The sequence below is a fragment of the Peromyscus californicus genome, unplaced genomic scaffold (assembly GCF_007827085.1).
Source record: "Peromyscus californicus insignis strain IS unplaced genomic scaffold, ASM782708v3 Scaffold_4__1_contigs__length_199733344, whole genome shotgun sequence".
In the NCBI taxonomy this organism is placed as follows: Eukaryota; Metazoa; Chordata; class Mammalia; order Rodentia; family Cricetidae; genus Peromyscus; species Peromyscus californicus.
Window position 1 is genome coordinate 169,201,993 of NW_026294562.1, and position 19,018 is coordinate 169,221,010.

The window sequence follows — 19,018 nt, forward strand, 5'->3', positions numbered from 1 at the left end:
CCTGATCTACATAGCAAGTTCCAGGCCAGCCAGGACTCCATAGTGAGACCCTGTCTCGGAATTGAAAGTAAAGCAGGATTCTGGGGACAGCCAGTGAGGCACTTGGCTAGAATTCCTGAGGGAGGGGTTGGGGACAGGTTCAGTGGTCGAGGGCTTACCAAGCATGCAAGAAGTCGTGGGTGGGTTCAATCCCCAGAACCGCTAAGGAAATAAATAGCCTAGAACAGTGCCTGGCAAGATGTGTGTACTTCATATGTGTAAATTACTCATATCGAAAGAGATAATCAAATACCACGAGTAACAATCTTCATAAAATACATATTATGGATGTCACTCGGTGGGGTAAGGAAGCAAGCCTTGGGGGACAGGCTTGTGTGTGGTAAGCTGCGGCCCTGGGGTGGCTGGAGGCTAGCTGGCTGTGTACTGGCTTCTGTACGCAAGCGCCTGCGTGTGCGTATGTAAGAGCCCTTTGTCTACGGCTCGAGCGTGCCCTGACCCTCTCACTCCCTTGCAACTTCGCCATTCTGTGCGCAAACACCAAGACCCCATTCCACATCCCTGCCGCAGGTCCCAGGCCACTGCCCGCAAGCCACAGCTTCCTGTCACACCCACGGGGCACTTCCCTCTCCCTGGCTGGGGCCTTCCCCCGGCTTTCCTCCCTCAGCTTTCTCTTCCTGCCCCCTCCACCCCCCGTGGATGCTGTGGTCGGTGGTCTCTGGCAGTAGCCACCCTGTCCCTGACTCAGGCTGGTGCACCCTCACTGACCCTGATGTGGCCTGCACGCCCCCACAGCCAGACAGCCACTCGGGGGTGTCTCAGGGGGTCACTCGTGGCCATGTGCCCATGCCCAAGGTGACTGAATTCAGCCCATGATTCAGTCTCCTTGTCTAGGCCACTAGGGTTACCCTGGTCGTGTGATGTCAGCAGACAGGTATGTGGCCAGGGTTTCTCCAAGGTGACTCAGACGCCTGAGATACCCTATTCTTCCTCCAGACACTCTGGGCCAGTGTCCAGGGCAGGCAGCCACTGAGCGTGACACTCCCTTCCCGGCCCCCTCCACGCCCTTTATGGCCCTGAGCTAGGGACACAAAAGAAAGCGAGGGTTCGCAGAGTCAGGGCTCTGGGCCAGCTGCTGCTGACCACCAATCCTTCCCCACTTTCCCAAAGACCAGAGACTGTAGATCACATCCATCCGTCCATCCATCCTTCCATCCATCCATCCATCCATCATCCATCCATCCATCCATCTATCCTTCCATCGGTCCAGTCATTCATTCAGCCGTTCAGACATTTAATCCCCATCCAATGAAGCCCCGGGCACAGAAAGAAACAAGTCATCCAGTTGGTGACACAGACCTGGAAGAGTTGGGAGGTTGAGGCAGGAGGCTACAAGTTCAGGACTAGCCTGTCCATTGTGCATGCCCTGTATTTATGGTCCTTATTTCTAATCCCACCAACCAGCAGACCGGCGTCTGTCACTCCCCAAGAGTTCCTCACACAAGTCTGGTTTTTCAGAACCCTCCACCCTCAACAGCCATTTGGAGCAAGCTAGTCTTGTCAAGAGCCTGCCCTCAGGTGGTCCTCTTTAGCAGGCCCCCTTTCCTCCACCTTTTCTACATCTTGGTCCCACTGAAGGACTCCAGTTTCTATGCTTATTCCCCAAATGCTACCTACCATTCACCTGCCCTCCCTGAAATGTGAACTTCCAGAGGTGTTTGAAATGGGGCCTTACAGACATTGTGTGTGTGTGTGTGTGTGTGTGTGTGTGTGTGTGTGTGTGTGTGTGTTTTGAGACAAGGTCTCAATATGTAGGCCTGTCTGGCCTGGAACTTTCCCTAATCTTCCTGGCTTTGCTCTCCAAGTACTGGGATCCAGATGTGTGCCGCCACACCTGGCTGTGTCAAGCACTTTGTAAACATTTTCCGTATCAAGTTGTTTATGGCTGGCAAGTCTCATGAGTGGGTACCATCGCACCCCCTTCTCTAGGGGAAACATTGAAACAGGGTCTCATTCTAGGCTGGAATTCGCTATGGATTATGTTGGCCCTCCTGCCTCGGCGTGGGTGCTGGGAGCTGGGATTATAGGCATGAGGCAAATCCCTTGGTCATATCACCCCACTTAACAAACGGCAGAGACAGAGCATAGAGACCGATGCTCCTGCTCTTGGGAGTAGAGAGAGTCACACAGTCCAAGACCGTGGGCATTGACCCCATTGTGGGTGTGACAGTTGGTGTCTTTTTAGTCCATCAAAGCTCTGGAGATGAAACTTACAGCAGACAGACTCCCCAGAACTTGTGACACTTTTGCAGACACTCAGGTCAGAGCAATTACTGTGTGTAGGGCACTATCTTGGTACAGGCTTATCATTCTAGCATTTGGGAGACCGAGGCAGGGGCATTAGGAATTTAAAGGCAGCCTGGACTATATAAGAAGACCTTGTCTTAAAAAAAAAAAAAAAAAGACAAAGACAAGGGACTCGGCGTGTGTTTCCATTGGTAGAGTGCTTGCCCCGCAGGTATGAAGCCCTGGGTGTGGTCCCTGGTACAGTGTAAGCTGGGCACAGGGGTACATGTCTGTAATCAGCACTCAGAAGGTGGAGGCAGAGAACTGGAGTCTGAGGCTTTCCTCAGCTATATCTTAAGTTTGAAGTAGTCTGCACAAGATGAGATCCAGCCAAAAAAGAAAACAAATTGCATTCAATGCGCAGAGGGAATTCTCAGTACTGGGATTTGAACCCACGGCCTCGTGCATGCTAAGCAAGCAGCTCTAAGCAAGCCGCTCCATGAGCTACAACCCCAGGGGATCTCTGAATGGATTGTCTGAACACACATAGTTGTAAACACCACTGGAGGTGAAGCCACCCACAGACACTTGCACATTCTCGGCTTCGCAGATCACCTGGGGAGACACACACACACACACACACACACACACACACACACACACACCACACCTACACGATCAACCCGGCTACAAACACTTCCCCCAACACACACACACACACACACACGCACACACACGCACGCACACACGCCACTCACCTAGAAAAACACGGCTTTCTCTCACACACACAACAGTGGTCCCCGGGAACCTGCTGTCTATCACACAGCTGGGCACTGTCCCCAGAACTCACTCCACCCTGCCGTCTCTTTGCTCAGAGATTCGGCCCAGCCCTGGTCACATGAAGCGGCGGGCGGCATGGGGGGCCCCCGGGAGGAGGTGTGCTGGGCCAGTGGGTAGACCCTCCCAGTTCGTGGATGGTTTCTCCGACAGAGCCGGGATGCTTCGGGCTGGTGACAGAGGCGGTGGAGGAGACAGGTAGGCAAGAAACCCACGGGGGAGGAGAGGTACGGGCGGTGTGTGGCCCTGGGTGTGTGCGTGTGTACAGGTCGTGCACTTGAGCAACCGTCTCCCCCGGTCGGGGGGATCCCCCTGCCCCAGCGCTGCACCCGGAAACCTGGAGTCTGAGGTCACAGCGACAAGTCTGAGAAGGGCCACCTCGCTTGTTTTTGTGCATTATGGTTTGGAGGAAGGAGACCTCAGTCAACGCGCGGGGAGGCTCTGGACAGCCGGGCGCTCCGGGGAGGAGGGGGCGCAGACGGCGGTAATTTAGGGACCCAGATGTCCCCTCGCTGCCATCCCCGGGTCGGGGCCCGTCTGCCCCGGCCAGCCCTGGTTGCCGCGCGCGCGCGCGCGCGGTCGGGCTGCCTGGCCGGGGACAAACAACCTTCCCGTCGCTAGGCAACGGCGTGCCACAGGCCGCCGCGTCACCGCGTCTGCGCGGGCGGGGGGGGGGGAGGGGAGGGCGCGCAGAGTCGCCGGCGGCGCCGCGGTTTGTTGACGTTGCTAGGCAACCGCCGCGGCGCTGCTAGGGCAACGCCGGACGACTGTTCCAGTCTTAAAGGGGCCGGAGCCGGTCCTGGGTCCCGCGAGGAGACCCGGGAGCCGCAGGCAGGGAAAAACAGTTCTTTCCGGGCCACGGGGGCAGTCAGTGGGTCTGGGAGGCTGGGTTAGGAGCACGCGCGCTCTCGAAGCGGAAAGCGAACAGCACCGGGCCGCAGCGGTAGATGCTTCAACTCAAGTATTTGAGACCCCGGTGTTTGTTGGTGGCATCTGCGGGCAGGTTCGCTCGCGGCAGGTGCCCAAGGCGCGTACGTGGCGGTGAGGAAAAGAACAACAAAAAAAAACCTGGATTCCAGATTCCAGCACCCGCTCTGTGACTTTGACCTGTGAGTCCCTTTCCTTCCTGGGGTGGGGCTGGGAACATCTCTCACCGCGAGACCCGTGACCTCTCCAGATTCTCTAAGGTGTGTCGTGGGTAGTGAGTACCGTGGGCAGCCTAGACGGCCAGTGGGCGGAGGCGCTTGCCGCCAAGCCTGTGCAAAGGACTTCAATCCCCGGGACCTACATGGTGGAAGGAGAGAATCAACCCCCCCGCAAGTTGTCCTCTGACCTCTACACGCACCCTGGCACCTGCACCTCCTACCCTACATAATAAATAAGTCTTAATACAAAAATAACCTGGGTTCTGTCCCTACCTCACTGATTTTAAGATAAATGAATGAGTGAAGGAGATGGTTCAGAGGGCAGAGGCGCTTGCCGCCAAGCCTGACAGCCTGAGTTCGATCCCCGGGACCTACAGGTGAAAAGAGAGACCCGACTCCCGTAGGTTGCTCTCTGACCTCTACACACAGGCCATAACATGCATATTCACCCCACACACAACATTAATAAAAATATGCAATAAGTGGAGAATTAGAACGAACTGTACTTCATGCAGTATGGCATAGTAAATATCCAGGAGTGGTGCATATTAGTGACTTTTTAAAAATATATCTCTTGCCGGGCGGTGGTGGCGCACGCCTTTAATCCCAGCACTCGGGAGGCAGAGCCAGGCGGATCTCTGTGAGTTCGAGGCCAGCCTGGGCTACCAAGTGCGTTCCAGGAGAGGCGCAAAGCTACACAGAGAAACCCTGTCTCAAAAAACCAAATATATATATATATATCTTGATTTACTAATTTTATGTATATGAATTTGCACCACCTGAGTGCCTGGGAGTTACAGGTCATCTTCAAGAGCAACAGCTGCTCATAACCACTGAACCATCTCTCCAGCCCCTATTAGTGATGTTGTTATTATGTTCTGCTGACTGGCAGATGGGGCTGAAATCCTTGCCCTATTAAATCCTGACTGTGTGACCCCCAAGCAAGTGTCTTGCCCTCTCTGACCCTACTTGCTTCTCTATGAAACTTATGATCTCTCTGTGTCAGAGAGTCACTTCCGGGTAACGGTCCTGAGTGGGGCTTCCCCTCCTTGGGCCTGTCAGGTCACTGTCCCCTGTCTGTGTCATGACTCACCGCGCTATGTTATGTAAATGCTCGGGTTCTGCATGCAGGGCAGGTTATGTAAACGATGTCTACATCCTACATAGGCGGCCTGGAGAAGAGAGCCTGGTCCCCTGAGATCCCAACCCATGGCAATGGCTGTGTCTAGCAAGCATGGGCCATGTGTATGCACACTGTTGGAAGAGCATGCACCCCTCCTGGGGAGGCCTTCTGTATCACTAATCATCTCTCTGTCTTTTTCAGGCATGGGCTTACTTTTAACTTTTATTTATGTTGTGTGTGTGTGTGTGTGTGTGTGTGTGTGTGTGTGTGTGTGTGTGTGTGTGTGATACTTGTCCAAAAGCCAAGTCCTGATGCCACAGTAGCAGGATAGGTTCCACAAACACGTGTGGGTGTAAGCAATAGTTCATTCCACTGCAGCTAGGTGAGGAGGTGCAAGCCTGTCATCCCGGGAGGCTGAGGCAGGGGGATTAGAAGTTTGAGGCCTGCCTGGGCTTTACAGTGAATTCAAGACCAACCTCAGTAACTAGGCCAAACATGTGTTTCAAAATAAAAATGAGAATTGGGAATGTAGCTCAGTGGTAGAGCCCCTGCCTAGAATCCCCTAGTGAGGGGCTGGGGGTGTGGCTCAGTGGTAGAGCCCCTGCCTAGAATCCCCCAGTGAGGGGCTGGGGGTGTGGCTCAGTGGTAGAGCCCCTGCCTAGAATCCCCCAGTGAGAGGCTGGGGGGCGTGGCTTAGGCTTTGAGCGCTTTCCTAACCCACAGAAAGCTCTGGATTCCGTCCCTAGCACAGACAAACAGAAGTGACAGGTACACAACTTTTGTTTTCACGCCATCAGAAAATGCATCTCCAAGAGCCCAGGGCCACGTCTCGGTATACACACGTGTGTGACTAAGTTTAGCAGGTTGCTGCAGGAAGTGTGGGGTGTGCCTAGTTTAGGACCTCGATTGATGGTGGAAGGCTGTGGGTCCTCCGCTTGGCATGTGCCAGCCTGCCTGTAAGCAAGTGGACCAAGTTGGCACAGGTGATGGTCTGGCAACCCCAGCACCAGTCAGGCCGCATTCTCCCTGCTGGGCCCCGACAACGCCCTGCTGGGTGTGGTTCTCATGAGAACCTGGCCCCGAGCTGGGGACAGCCCACATGGAGGGTGCAGCACCGCTGTAGATCTGGGCGCTGACAGCGTTTGTTATGTCTCGGTGCCTGGGCTTGGGGGAGCCTGTGTGAGGTGCATGAAGTTTGGGGAACCTTAGTTTCTGCATATAGCATCCCTTTGAAAGATTTGTGTTTTTAGCTTTCTGTTCATGGGTGTTTTGCCTGCATGTATGTCTGTCTGTGCACCACATACACGCCAGGTACCTGGTACCTTAGGAGGCCAGAAGGGAGCATAGGGACCCCTGGAATTGTAGCTGGAGATGGTTTTAAGCCACCCTGTGGGTCCTGGAGATCCAACCCAGGTCCTCTGCATGCGTAGCCAATGCTCTGAACTGCTGAGCCATCTCTCCAGCCCCTAAGATTTATTTTTATTTTATTTGTGTGTGTGTGTGTGTGTGTGTGTGTGTGTGTGTGTGTGTGTGTGTGTGTGCATACAGGTACCTAAGGAGCCAGAAGAGAGCATCAGATACCCTGGAGCTGGTGGTTGTCGGCTGTCATAATGTGTGCTGGGACCGGGTGGTGGTGGCGCACGCCTTTAATCCCAGCACTCGGGAGGCAGAGGCAGGCGGATCTCTGTGAGTTCGAGGCCAGCCTGGTCTACAGAGCGGGTTCCAGGAAAGGTGCAAAGCTACACAGAGAAACCCTGTCTCGAAAAACCAAAAAAAGTAAAAAAATAATGTGTGCTGGGAACTGAACTCAGGTCCTCTGAAAGAGCAGCCAGTGTTGTTAATCATTGAGTCATCTCCCCAGACCCCCTCCATTTTAAAAATGTTTTTTTTAAGTGGAGTATTAATGTATGTGTTTATGCATGTGTGCATGTGATGTGTGTGTGCATGTGATGTGTGTGTGCATGTGATGTGTGCACAGGTGCGGGAAGTGTATTTGGGGAATTTCCTGTCACAGTAAATGTGGAGGGAGACCAGAGGACACATTTGTGAAATCTCTTTTGTCCCTCCACCTTTATGTGGTCCCCAGAATCGAACCCAGGTCACCAGGCCTGCCCAACAGGTGCCTTTACCCACTAAGCCACCTCACAGGCTCCGATAATGACGCCCGTGGGGACCGGATGAACACCATCTGACATCATGATGACTGCTGCTCTCCGCTGAGAACTTGCCGGGAATGTGGCCATCAGCAAATTCTGCAGCTCAAAGTTCAGACGCCTTCAGAGTCTTTTCTTTCTTCTTTCTTTCTTTCCTGTCAGTGTTCGACGGGGTCTTCGCCATGTCACCCCATGTGGCACTCTTCCCTCTGCCTCCCAAGTGCTGGAGTCACAGATGCTCACCACCATGCCTGACAAGCCGGGGATGCTGATCTCTGTTACCACCTAGTCCAAGATGCTATGATCGCTGTGTGGCCCTTTGCTCCCCCTCACTGGTCTCTGCCTCCACCCTGCCATCGTCTGTACACACAGAGCCAGCTGGGTCCCATTAAAACCCACAACCAGACCATGTAGTTCTTTGTTTGTCTGTTTGGGACAGGGTCTCCTGTCGCCCAGGGTGGCCTTGAACTCTCTGTGTTGCCGAAGATGACTTTAAACTCTTCATTCTTCTGCTCCGCCTTCCTAGTGCTGGGGTTCTAAATACGTGCCACCATTCTGGTCACCTGTAGCACTTAGCCCAAAACTTTCTCAGTGTTCTGTACTAGGTAAAAGTCAAAAGCTTCACCATGGCCTGCAGAACAGGCCTGTCCTGTCTGTCACTCCCTCCTCTAGTTCCCTCTGCAATGCTGACCTCCTCCCTATTCCTGAAAGCTCTCTGCACTTGCTAGGCTCCCCTAGCCCATTTTAGGGCTTTCCAAACACCACTGAGCCACACCCCCAGCCCCTCACTGGGGGATTCTAGGCAGGGGCTCTACCACTGAGCCACGCCCCCAGCCCCTCACTGGGGGATTCTAGGCAGGGGCTCTACCACTGAGCCACACCCCAGCCCCTCACTGGGGGATTCTAGGCAAGGGCTCTATTTTTGAGCTAAGCCCCTTACCGCTATACACCTGCACTTCCTCTGAATCGTACAAACTCTGTCCAGATGTCTACAGGCCCCGCCCCTGACAAATCCCCTTTTTACTGAAACATTCATTACCTTCTTATTTAGGCCTTCCTTTAAAAAGTACTTTTGATTATATTTTAAAATTTTTATTTTTATTTTACATGTTTGTGTGTGTGCTCCATAGCTCTAGTGTGGAGATCAGAGGATAACTTGCAGGAGTCAATTCTCTCCTGTCACTTTGTGGGTCCGGGGGACCAAACTCAGATCGTCAGCCTTGGCAGCAGGAACCTTCTCCCTCGGAGCTATCTCCCTGGCCTTTCTTGTTCACCTCACTGACAGTTACAAACCCCAACCTTCTTGACAACCCTCATTACTTTATAATCTTTCCTATAATTTAGTCTGCTCGACTATGTTTATTTTTATCTGTCTATCTATCTATCTAACTATCTATCTATCTATCTATCTATCTATCTATCTATCTATCTATCTATCTATTTATTATTTCCGAGACAGGTTTCTCTGTGTAGCCCTGGCTGTCCTAGAACTCACTGGACGGGGCTGGCTTCGAACTCACAGAGATCCACCTGCCTCTGCCTCACAAGTGCTGGGATTAAAGGCGTGCACCGCCGCCGCCACCGCCCGGCTTCATTTATTACCTATTAATTTTTGGCTAACCCCTTCCCTACTCATCAGCACCGGAAGTACCATCATCTTTGTGGTGTCCACAGCTAGGTGCGCACGGGCCGGCCTGTAGTCCATGTTCAATAGACGCTGCATGACTCGGTTAGGCATGGTGTGTGGGGTGATCGGTGCTACCATCTTCAGGTCTTGGGAGTCCCTTGATCGTCACTAGAGTGCGGTTGCCTAAGGCCTGCGTATGAAGGTCCCCACGTTTACAGATGTGAAACTGAGATCAGGAGAGGGGAAGTCCCAGAACCAGGACTCAAGGCCCTGGCGAGCGAAGAAATAGATTATCCCGATATCGGAGGCGTCCCTGCGTGTCTTGGGGCTGCCTGTGTTTAATCGCACTATCTCGGTGTCTATTTCTGGGGCTGGTCGTTGCTCTTTCCTTTATCTTTGCATCCCTGACAATTCCCAGTGGCTGAAGTCTCCGTGTCTCTGAAGGTTTTTTTTTTTAATTGTTTTGTTTTGTTTTTTGTTTTTTGCTCCAGGGTCCCGAGGTTTGTTTGGCCTTGTTATGTCCCGGTGTCCCGGTCTGTGCTTGAGCCAGGACTGGGGGGTTGGGGGGCAGTGCGGGATGACCCCTGTTCCCTGCGCTCTGGGCTCAGGTCCCAGCCCAGCCTCTCTGCAAGCGCCCTCCCCTGGCCCTGGCTGCCGGGTTCCCACAGGAGCCGCCCCGGGGCGGGGTTTGTTGCCTTGGAGACCAATGTTTTGCAGCTGCAAACTGGGTCTCTGGGCCACCAACCGGAGTACCGGCCTGGGAACCCGGGCTGGGCGTGGGAGCACGTCGGGAAGGTTGCAGGGGCCACCTCGGGCCGGGCTGGCACCCGGTGGGTGACTTGAGAGAGGAGAGATGGGAGATCAGATTGGGGGAGGGGCAAGATAAGAACATGGGGTTCGTTTCAAGGAGACAGTCGGAATCTGGGAATAGGAGGTTAGAAAGATTTCTTCTAGGGGTCAGTTGGAGGGAAGACAGGAGGAGTTTGGAGAAAATTCAGAGATACTGGGGAATCTCGGGAAAGGGCAACTGGGAGGTCAGGGCAGTATCGGGGTGCTGGAAGAGGGACTAAGGATGGCTGAACCAAAAAGAAGTGTGGGGTCTAGAAATTTAGGGGGATCTGGAACTACAAGAGGTAGTTGTAAGGGTAGGTAGGGACTGGGGTGCGATGGTGTAGAGGACAGATATTCGCAGGGTGTTTGCGGAGCTGAATTATTGGGCATAGGACCGCAAGTGAAATCTGAGGGACACCAGAACTCTCCCTGGGAAGGTCACAAAGAGCCGGAAATTCGGGTGAATCAGAAAGGGGGTGCTGGCCACTTTCAGGCGCCAGGAGGCACAGCCCCTCCCCGTCCATTGTCCCCAGCCCGGCCAGGACGTCCGGCAACGTCCCACGGGACGCGAGGACCGGTTATGTAACCTTGCCGGGCCACCGATCCGGGTTAGTCTCCTCCCTCATCCCCAAGGAAGGGCTTGGGTCGGGATCCCCGCCGATGCTCGTTACGTCACTGTGGGCGGGGCACTGCCAGGCGGGAATCGCTTTTTCTTGTTCAGGCACCTCCCAATGGAGAATCCAGGTCCTGATCCCAGGCCCAGGTGGACCCCAGGCTTCGTGATGTCCCTGTGGGAGGTACTCGTTCTCATGGCCGAGGCTATCAGCCGGGAGGGTAAACTGAGTCAGTCCCAGATCATAAACTGGTTCCCACAGAGCGCTGGTTGAGAGCCAGGTAAGGGCCTTGCCTTGTAATCCCAAGCTCTCTGAAAGCTGATGCAGGAAGATTGTCAGGAGTTCAAGGCCAGCCTGGGCCAGAGAGTGAGCCCAGCCCCCACCCCACCCTGGTCTCGAAACAACAACAAATATATTGAGTGCCTGATCTGTCCCAGTTACTGCGTACAGTGAGAGCTACCCAGCAGTCACCAAGATCGGGGTCCGGGAACCCAGAAACCCTTGGCTAGCTCTGCCCTATCGTCACTGACTCCGGGTAGACCTCCTGCAAGTCTGGGCTGGTTCCTCAGACCCTGCTTCCTACGGCAGACCTTCCACCAGCCCTCTGAGAGACCGATCCCTGGGGCTGAGGACAGACCACGCATCTCTCAGCTACTGAGTTCCTGGACTTCCTCATCTCAACCCCAGGGCATGACTAGCTTATGCCCGCAGTTGCGAATCACTCTGATGTCATAGAGCTGGCTGTGCTGGCACCAGAGTGTGTCCCTCAGATGTCATTTAGGAGCCTCGTTCTCTGGCTTTAAACACTTCCGGGTGCCTCAGGGACACAGGAAGGGGGGACTCGCGGTGACATCTCAGCCTCCCAAGGAGGGGTTGCTTCCATCAAAGCTCCCCACCAGAAGGATGTGGAAGATCCTCTAGGGGCCTTCCTTTGTGCCCTAATTGGAATCTTACTCTTTTCTGATCATATCTACTTCCCGTGTGTGTGTGTGTGTGTGTGTGTGTGTGCTCGAGTGTGTACATAAGGGCGCACATGCATTTCTATGGGCACACACACACACACACACACACACACACACACACACACATATGTACATGAATGCAGAAGCCAGAGCACAATATCTGGCATCACTCCTCAGGTGCCAATCTACCTTGTTTTTTGAGATGGCGTCTCTCACAAACAAACAAGGCCGGCTGGACCCCCGGCTCCAGAGGCCCACCTGTTTCTGCTGCTATAGTGATAGGATTAGAAGATGGGTTTAAAATATTTTTATTTATTTATTTCTTATTGTGTGTGTTATGTATATGAATGTTGTGCATGCCTGTATGTACACCTCGTGTGTGTGTGTGTGTGTGTGTGTGTGTGTGTGTGTGTGTGTGCTACCTAAAAAGGCCAGAAGAGGACATCAGGTCCCTGAAAAAGGAATGACAATTGTCAACTGCTATGTGCGTACTGGGAACTCAACCCTGGTCCTCCATCCCCCATGCCTGGCTTTTTATTTAATCTTACTTTTTAAAGATTTATTCATTTTTATGTGTGAGTGTTTTGCCTGTACATTTGTATGTACACCATATTCGTGATTGGTGTCCACAGAGGTTAGATGGGGGCGTCAGGTCTGCTGGAACTGGCGTTACAGATGGTTGTGAACCACCGTGTGGGTGCTGGGAATCGAACCCGGGTCCTCTGCAAGAGCGGCCAGTGCTCCTAACTGCTGAGCCATCTTTCCAGCACACATGTCTGGCATTTTAAAACATGTTCTGGGGATTGAAGTCAGGGCTTCGAGCCTGTTCAGAAAACTCCATACTCACCTGTGTCTCCACAGAGCTTCACCCCACCCCCCTCAGCCTTCTGGTCTTCAATGTTTTTGAGTCCTCCTGCCTCTGGGGTGACAGGTGAGTGCCATTACCCCTAGCTTCTACTTGAAGTTTTTAAATAGCTTTTTAAAAAGATTTATTTATGTATTATGTATACAATGTTCTGTCTGCATGTATGCCTGTAGGCCAGAAGAGGGTACCAGATCTCATTACAGATGGTTGTGAGCCACCATGTGGTTGCTGGGAATTGAACTCAGGAGCTCTGGAAGAGCAGCCAGTGCTCTTAACCCTGAGCCAGCTCTCCAGCCCTCTATTTGAAGTTCTGAAAACCTTTCATCCCGTTAAGAGGCAGCATCCCTGTGCCTCTCCAAGGCTGCAGGCCCCTCTTTTCTTTCGAGATAAGGTCTTGTAGGAATATATCTCAGGCTGGTCGAGAACTCCTGCCTCAGCTTCCTTAGGACTGAGATTACTGGCACACTCCACAACTCCTAAGGGAGGGGCTTAGCAGTAGTACCCGGGTCCCTCTTGGCATGGGGCTCCAGCAAGGTCACACAGTGATAGACTTAACCCCAGGCCAGGCACAGTGAGGGCTGGGTAGATCCTACTGACTGAGACCTACAAGAGTTAGTACTGAGAAATGACAGGCCGGGTTTGGGGGGCCCAGAGGGAAGTTCAAGGTCATCTAGGCTACAAAACCAGTTTAAGGCCATCCTGGGCTATGGAAGACCCTGTAATAGTAAAGAAAAAAAAAAAGATAAAAGTTAAAAATGGCTGATATGCTAATTAGTCTATGCTGATCATTGTCCAATACAAGTGAAGTGTAAAAAAGAAGATATAGTACCTCATGAATATGTATAAATATGACGTCAGTCAAGATAGTAAATAAGGACCTGGAGGAGCTCAGTTGGTAAAGTGCTTGCCTTGCAGGAGGGAGGACCTGAGTTAACCCGCTTTAAAAACAAACAAACAAAGCCGGGCTTGGTGGTGTGTGCTTGTCCAGGCAGATCCCTGGAGCTCCCTGGCCAGCCTAGTGGCAGGTTTCAGCATACTGAGAGGCCCAGTCTCAAAAGTAAGAGCCTGGCAGGGATGGCTCAGTGGTTAAGAGCACCGGCTGCTCTTCCGGAGGACCCGGGTTCAATTCCAGTCCCCACATAACGGCTCACATCCAGTTGCAGAGGATTTCACGCCCCTTCTCTGACCTCCAAAGGCACTGAACACGCGGGTGTCAGCATATAGGCGGGGAAAACACCCATCCACATAAAATCTAAATCAATAAGGCTGAGGCATGACAATGGACCACCTCTGGCACTCACGTGTGCACACACACACACACACAGAAAAAAATAGTAAAGAAAATAAGGCGTGGTGTGATGCTACACATTTGTAATGCTAGCACAGAGGAGGTTGAGGCAGGAGGATAGAGAGTTTAAGCCTAGCCTGGGAGCTTCAATCCAAGAAAAAAAGTAAATAAAATAGAAATGCAGGGCTGGGGAGATGGGCTCAGCGATTAAGCATGTTTATGACTCTTGCAGAGGACCCAGCTTTGGTCCCTAGCATCCACATGGTGGCTCACAAACACTTGTAACTCCAGTTCTAGGGGATATGACGCCATCCGCTGGCCTCCGGAGGACACCCCATTGCATGTGTTGCGCCTAAACTCAATCAGGCACGCACACACATATAAAAATAATAAATATGTCCTTTAAAAAATAGAAAGTAAGCTGGCAAGTACTGAGCCAGCCAGGACTACATAGCAAGACACCTCCCAAAAAAGTGTGGAGTGGGGAGGCTGGGAGATGGCTCAGTTGGTCAAAGGCTTGATCATGAGTACCTGAGTCCAAGCCGAAGCACCCTTGTACACACGGTGTTAGTCCCAGAGGCGGAGACAGGAGGGTTCCTGGGGCTCTGTGGTCAGGCGGTGTGGACAGTGAGCAAGCTCCAGGGTGGAAAGACCTTGAGGAAGAAGATACGACCTTGACCTCTGGCCTCCACAGGTGTACATACACACTAAATAAGTGCATATTTAAGATATTTTAAAACCAATAAAGAAAGAAAGAAAGAACCAGGCATGCTACGCTTTAATCCCAGCATTCCGGAGGCGGAGGCAGAGGCAGATGGAATCTCGGGTCTACAGAGCAAGTTCCAGGCCTGTCAGGGCTGCATATTTGAGACCCTGTCTAAAAAAATAAACAAATATTTTTAAAAATGACACAAGCCGGGCAGTGTTGGCACACGGCTTTAAACCCAGAGACAGAGCCAGGTGGATCTGAGTTCGAGGCCAGCCTGGTCTACAAAGCGAGTTGCAGGTCAGCCAGACCTTGACTCAAAAACAAACAAAAATAAATAGGGACCTGAGTCAGGCCCAGGGTGAGTCCCAGCTCCGGCATCTCAGGAGACCCACCCCAGCACAGAAGGATGTCAGACCCTCCTCTCTCTGCGTTCAGCCGGGCTGCCTCCCGGGACCCGCGGCGGCCACGGGGCTGGGATGGACGGACAGATGCAGAGGTCGGACGGACAGATTCAGGCCCCGGCCGAGGGGGGAGCAGATCCGGGCTGGGCTGGCCGGGGTGACCGCGGGGCCGCCTCCCGGCTGCCTTCCGCTCCCCGGAAGCGCTGAGTCGTCGCTGCCTTATCAGGCGGCCGCTATTTCGGGCTCCGCTCGCAGCGCGGGGACTATTTTTAGCGGCGTTCGGGTAAAAATGGAGCCGCCGCGCGCGCGGGTGGCCGAGGCCGTGCGCGCCCGGGGAGCCGGGGACGCGCCTGAGTCACCGTCGCGCAGAACCTTCCAGGAGCCTCGAGCGCGGCTAGGAGGGGGCCCTCCACGCTCGGGCATCGCGGAAGGAGCAACCCGAGGCATGCGGGACTCCCCCCACGTCCCAACCCCGGGGCGGGGTGCTTGCAATGTGGCCAAGGGGCTAACTGCAAGGTAGCATCCTGCAGATTCAGCTTGTCTTTCTTTCTGTCTGCCTGCCTGTCTGTATTTCTCTGTCTCTCTCTCTGCCTCTCAGGGCCGCTCTTCCCCCACCCACCACCCACCCCCATGTGTGTGTGTGTGTGTGTGTGTGTGTGTGTGTGTGTGTGTCTGTCTGTCTGTCTGTCTGTCTGTCTGTCTCCCATCCTCCCCTCTCTCCTCTCTCCTCTTTGAGCTAGGTTATACCAGGCTAGCCTTGAACTCACAGAGATCTGCCTGTCTTTGCCTCCTTGACCCCTCCCTCCCTCTTCATCCCTTTCTCTGTCTCTCTCTCCTTCCCCTTCCTCTGCCTGTCTCTCTCTGTCTCTGTCTCTTTGTCTCTGTCTCTCTCCCTGTCTCCCTCTCCCTCCCTTTGAGATAGGGTCTCACTATGCAGCCTTGGCTGGCCTGGAACTCTCTGTGTAGACCAAGCTGGCCTTGAACTCCAAGAGATTTGCCTGCCTCTGACCTCCAAGTACTGGGATGGCTTATGCCATCAAAAGTGGCTTTTACGTTTTTTTTTTTTTTTTTTTCTGTGTGTGTGTGTGTGTGTGTGCCTTTACATGGGTTCCAAGAGCACCTTTACCAACACTGAGCCATCTCGATGATCCCATCATACACTTTTAAAAAGTTTATTTATTTGCCAAGCAGGGCGGTGCACACCTTTAGTCCCAGAAACCCCCACCACCACCCCCGGGTCTTCTCAGGAAGTGAGGCAGGCAGATATCTCTAAGAAAGGCTAGCCTGGTCTACATATTGAGTTCCAGGCCAGCCAAGGTTTTGTAATGAGACCATTTTTCAACACACACACACACACACACACACACACACACACACACACACACAGAGAGAGAGAGAGAGAGAGAGAGAGAGAGAGAGAGAGAGAGAGAGAGAGAGAGAACCACCAAAAACAAAACAAAACCCCAAACCTGTTTGTTTATTATTATGCAAGGCCTTGTGGGCTGTGGAGGTCAGAGGACAGCTTTGTGGAGTGGGTCCCCAGGAGTGAACTCCATGTTCAGAGTTGGTGACAAGCACCTTCACCTACTGAACCCTCGACATACATTTTTACGGCTCTTCTATGTGCCAGGCTTGCCCCTGGGGATGCAGCATTGAACTTCATGCTGTTTATGGTACCGGAGATGAAAAGAACCCACCCGGTATGTCATCCACAATGCATGGTAAGAGCTGCTAAGAGGCGCCATCAGCCAGCCAGGACCACAAGGAGAAGCTTCAGGCCAGGGTCTGGCTCAAGTCTGTGTCTGTGGACATGGAGGTGATACCCCCGGTCCCCACAGACAGCCTGTCTTGTGAGGGAGTGGGCAAGCACCCAGACATGTATGGAGGATCACACAGCCCGGGCCTTACCGGGTCCCAGCTCTAATGCCGAGAATATCATGATGCTGTCCCCAGGACTCAGAGTAGTCGAGTACTGGACTAGTTCTGGGAGGCCTTGGAGAGAAGCCGGGGATTCATCAGAAATTTCTCAGCCTTGGCTACACAACACACTGGACTAGGAAAATATATTGGCTTACCAAATAAGTAAAAAACAGAGAGAGTGTGGGGGAGGGAGAAAAAGAGAAACAAGTGAATATCACTTCAGTCACAGCTTGATGCCATGAAGCTGTGTCTACATTTCCATATTTCTCTGTGATTCCCTCAAGGCAGGCTCTCCATGTTACTTACTTATTCACTTATTTATTATTGCATGTGCATGATGGGGGGTACAGTGTCACGTGTGTGTGGTGGTCAGGGGACAGCTTTGTGGAGTTGCTCCTTTTCCTTTGGTTTGTTTGTTTGTTTGTTTGTTTGTTTGTTTGAGACAGGGTTTCTCTGCATAGCCTGGCTGTCCTGGAACTCACTCTGTAGACCAGGCTGGCCTCAAACTCACAGAGACCTGCCTGCCTCTGCCTCCCGAGTGCTGGGATTAAAGGCATGCACCACCACCGCCCGGCAAGTATTGGATTGTTTTGAGCCGCCACGTCAGTGCTGGGGATCTGTCTTAGTTACTGCTCTATCCCTGTGTTGAAACACCATAACCAAGGCAACATGTAGAAGGAGGCCTTTAATTGGGGGCTTGCTTACAGCTTCAGAGGGTGAGAGCCCATGACCATCATGCCAGGGAGTCTGGTGGCAGACAGGCATGGCATTGGAGCAGAAGTAAGAGCTGACATCTGATCCAGAGAGTTGTAGGTAGAGAGCAAGTGAACCCTCAAATCCACCCCAGGGACACACCTCCTCCAACAAAGCCCACCCCAGGGACACACCTCCTCCAACAAAGCCCACCCCAGGGACACACCTCCTCCAACAAAGCCACGCCTCCTAATTCTTCTCAAACAGTTCCATTAACTAGAAACCAAAGATTCAAATATATGTTCTTTTTGTTTGCTTGTTTATTTCCCAGACAGGTTTTCTCTGTGTAACCACTCGGACTGTCCTGGATTTCACTCTGTAGACCAGGCTGGCCTGAAACTCACAGAAATCTGCCTGCTCTGCCTGCTTCTGCCTCCCAGGTGCCGGGGCTAAAGGCGTGCGCCACCACCGCCCACCACCACCAGTATTCTTAACCATGACTGTGAACTTCTAATCCTCCTGCTTCCATCTCCCAAGTGATGGCAGAACCGGTTTGTGCCGCTTGGTGCTGGAGATTGAACCCAGGTCTTCAGGGTTGCTAGGCAAGGACTCTACCCACTGAGCCACATTCCTCGGCCCTTATTTCATCTACGTTATTTTAGCAAAGAGTTCACTGTGCTCTCCAAGCGGGCGCCTAGGATCCAAGCCTCCTGCCTCAGCCATCATTCATTGGCCCCCAACAGGGTCACATGCCTGCCCTTGAACCAATCATGGTCACATGTGGGCAGAGGACTGGGCTGGGCCTGGATGGGGCGAATTCTCCTGAAAAGAGATAGACTCAACCTAACCCCTGTGAGCTGAGGTTTGGAATGGGAGCCTTTCCCCGACGATGCTGGATGATGCTAACAGAAGGCAGCCTGAGCATCCGCGCCCGCCCGTGTGGCCGGGAGCAGGGGGAGGCGGACAGGTTCCCTCCCGTGTTAAATGTGTGAGAACAAACAGTACCTTCCCTTCTAGGGTTAGGGTGAGCATTTGCCGCGGAGGCATTCAGCCCACAGTTTGGCACCGAGCGGGTGCTGGGTGACAGGCGGCTGCCAGTTTAAAAAACAGCCACCTCTGCTGCTCCCGAGAGGTGCCTACAAGCCGGGAGGTCATGAGCTCCCCGGCTCAGGAGGGAACCAAGCCGAAGCTGAGCAAACCTGAGACGGAAGCTCACATACTCTTCCACAGTCCGCTGCTGCCGCCGAGCCCTCTTCTGTCTCCCTCCAGGGGGATGTGATGGGGGAAGCCGGAGGTTTCAGACTGTCTCTGTTACCTGCCATGGCTCTCAACAAGGCCTGCCTGGCCTCCTCTCCCAAACCGGTCTATCAATTCCTTTAATCATTGGTTTCATTTACTCATTTATTTTGATGTGGTCAAGGCTGGCTTTGAACTTGCCAGCCCTTGGAGGGATGGCCTTGAAGAGCTGAGCTTCCTGTTTCTTCCTCCAGAGTGCTAGGATTGCAGGTGTGCACTGCTCCCCTGGGTTCCAGTTTCACGAGCCACTTACTTCCTTTTGAGACAGTGT

General features: G+C 53.1%; 1 protein-coding gene across 1 annotated transcript in view; it reads left to right on the top strand.

Annotated features, from left to right (window-relative positions):
- The first annotated feature begins 2,974 nt into the window (after nucleotides 1-2,974).
- Ercc1 (ERCC excision repair 1, endonuclease non-catalytic subunit) overlaps nucleotides 2,975-19,018 on the top strand; it is a 45,261-nt gene continuing 29,217 nt past the window's right edge. Inside the window, exon 1 of the mRNA XM_052761207.1 lies at nucleotides 2,975-3,318. The gene's annotated coding sequence lies outside the window, so the exon portion shown is untranslated. The remainder of the gene's footprint in view (nucleotides 3,319-19,018) is intronic.